Source organism: Protomyctophum bolini, assembly GCF_963924005.1.
Source record: "Protomyctophum bolini genome assembly, chromosome: 23".
Classification (NCBI taxonomy): Eukaryota; Metazoa; Chordata; class Actinopteri; order Myctophiformes; family Myctophidae; genus Protomyctophum; species Protomyctophum bolini.
This window is the reverse complement of record NC_137884.1, coordinates 28,914,706-28,917,205: the sequence shown is the minus strand read 5'-3', so window position 1 is coordinate 28,917,205 and position 2,500 is coordinate 28,914,706. Positions and strand designations below refer to the sequence as shown.

Genomic DNA, 2,500 nt, shown 5'->3' with positions numbered 1-2,500 from the left:
ATGGTCTGTCTGTGAGTCTAGAGGTCTGTGGTTGACAGACAGATTGCATAGTGCCACTTTTAACCCATTCTGACCTGAGATCAGATTCATACGAGGTTTCCACTGGAGACACACTGGTCTGATTAACCCATTCTGATGGGAACCGGTTCAGTTATTTTCCACCGGTTGGTTCCCATTGGGAACCGGTTCAGTTCTTTTTGGTTTTTAGTCCATGAGCCAGAGCTCCAAAATTGGTGGGAAAACATATACTCTATATTAAATTGTTTATAGGATCAATACAAGTAAATTAATACATGATAACCCTTCCACAGTAGTAGCTTTATCATATTTTCAATTATTTTGCATATTTTCCTAAGAATTTGTAATACAATAAATCATTGTCTTCGTGTAAGTATACTCAATTGGGGAGGTTTAATGGTGATAACAATCTAATATAGGTAATGGTTTTGCTCCACTCAATTCATAATTAACGTTTCAATTTTGGAGCTCTGGCTCATGGACTATAAAAAAAAAAAAAAAAGAACTGAACCGGTGGAAAAGGGGTCCCAGTGTACTGTACATATAGATTTTCCATTTTCTGAAAAGTAACAGTTTTGGACATTTCCACAATTTCCACAATGTGCTTGTGTGTGTGTGTGTGTGTGTGTGTGCGTGTGTGCGTGTGTGTGTGTGTGTGCGTGCGTGTGCGTGTGCGTTCACGTGTGCAACACCCTGATTCCCTCATGATGTGCGTCAGCTCTATTGTAGTGTAACCCAAGTCTCTGTTCCACCGTTCCACCCCCCCCCCCCTGCCTGCTATCTGCTCTACTTATCTCACTTCTACAAAAGTCCCTTTGCTGCACGCACACACACACGCACGCACGCACGCACGCACGCACGCACGCACGCACGCACGCACGCACGCACGCACACACACGCACGCACGCACGCACGCACCTAACCCAACTAACTGCCCAGAGCTGTGGGGCGCACTGACCTACACAGCAAGGTAAACACACACACACACACACACACACACACACACACACACACACACAACTTGAGTGGGAGAAAAAAAGAGAGCGAAAGAGAGAGGAAAGGAGAGAGAGGAGGGGTTGGGGAGAGAGACAAAAAGGGATAGAGGGAGTGAGTGCACTTTGGTGCACAAGCGTGCCCACACACACACACTGTGACACACACACACACACACGTGCACACACACTCACTCACGCACGCAAACGCACACGCACACACACACACTCTCAAAACATACACAAAACATGATGGAATGATGTTGTCAGCAGCAGAACTTGAAGAACCAGCTTGTCCATCATTCATCCTGGCTAGCTTTTCCATTACAATGCAAAACACACAGTCAGTCCAGCGTTCAGTTAAAACACACAGTCAGTCCAGCGTTCAGTTAAAACACACAGTCAGTCCAGCGTTCAGTTAAAACACACAGTCAGTCCAGTGTCCAGTTAAAACACACAGTCAGTCCAGCGTTCAGTTAAAACACACAGTCAGTCCAGCGTTCAGTTAAAACACACAGTCAGTCCAGCGTTCAGTTAAAACACACAGTCAGTCCAGTGTTCAGTTAAAACACACAGTCAGTCCAGTGTCCAGTTAAAACACACAGTCAGTCCAGTGTTCAGTTAAAACACACAGTCAGTCCAGCGTTCAGTTAAAACACACAGTCAGTCCAGTTAAAACACACAGTCAGTCCAGTGTTCAGTTAAAACACACAGTCAGTCCAATTAATTGATTCAGTATTAGATAGTTGATATTAATTAATTGATTCAGTATTAGATAGTTGATATTAATTAATTGATTCAGTATTAGATATAGTTGATATTAATTAATTGATTCAGTATTAGATAGTTGGTATTAATTAATTGATTCAGTATTAGATAGTTGGTATTAATTAATTGATTCAGTATTAGATAGTTGATATTAATTAATTGATTCAGTATTAGATATAGTTGATATTAATTAATTGATTCAGTATTAGATAGTTGATATTAATTAATTGATTCAGTATTAGATATAGTTGATATTAATTTCATCAGACACGTGAGAGGGGCCGTGCTTTTTTTTCAATTACTTTTTTAAATTGTTTACAATATTTTTGTCCCAGGTTTTAATTATGAAAAGTAGCAGAGCACTTTTCTAAGTTTTCTTAGCAGCCTGAGTGGAAACGCCGCGCGGCGCAACACGGTGTGTTCTGAGCATTTTAGACCTGCTGCTTTTGTTTGGTTTTGAATTTGAATCCTGAAAAGTAAACAGTTTTGGACCAGTTTCCACCCGACTAAAGCCCATCACACACCGTCTGTGACCGTCTGCGGCGCGACGCGTTGCCGCGCGGCGGCGCCTGGAAAATAGAACTGTGTTCTATCGGCGCGCCGGACGGAGCCGGTGTGCGATGGGTTCATTGAAAATAATGGAGGCGGCGGACACAGCCGGTGTGTGGTGGGCTTGAGACACTATAGGCATATGAATATGTGAGAGGGATTTTTATTTTTAA

The 2,500-nt window shown here is 42.4% G+C and overlaps 1 protein-coding gene across 1 annotated transcript in view; it reads right to left on the bottom strand.

Moving 5' to 3' along the window:
* LOC308310695 (sortilin) overlaps positions 1-2,500 on the bottom strand; it is a 25,584-nt gene that overhangs the window by 10,067 nt on the left and 13,017 nt on the right. The window lies entirely within an intron of this gene.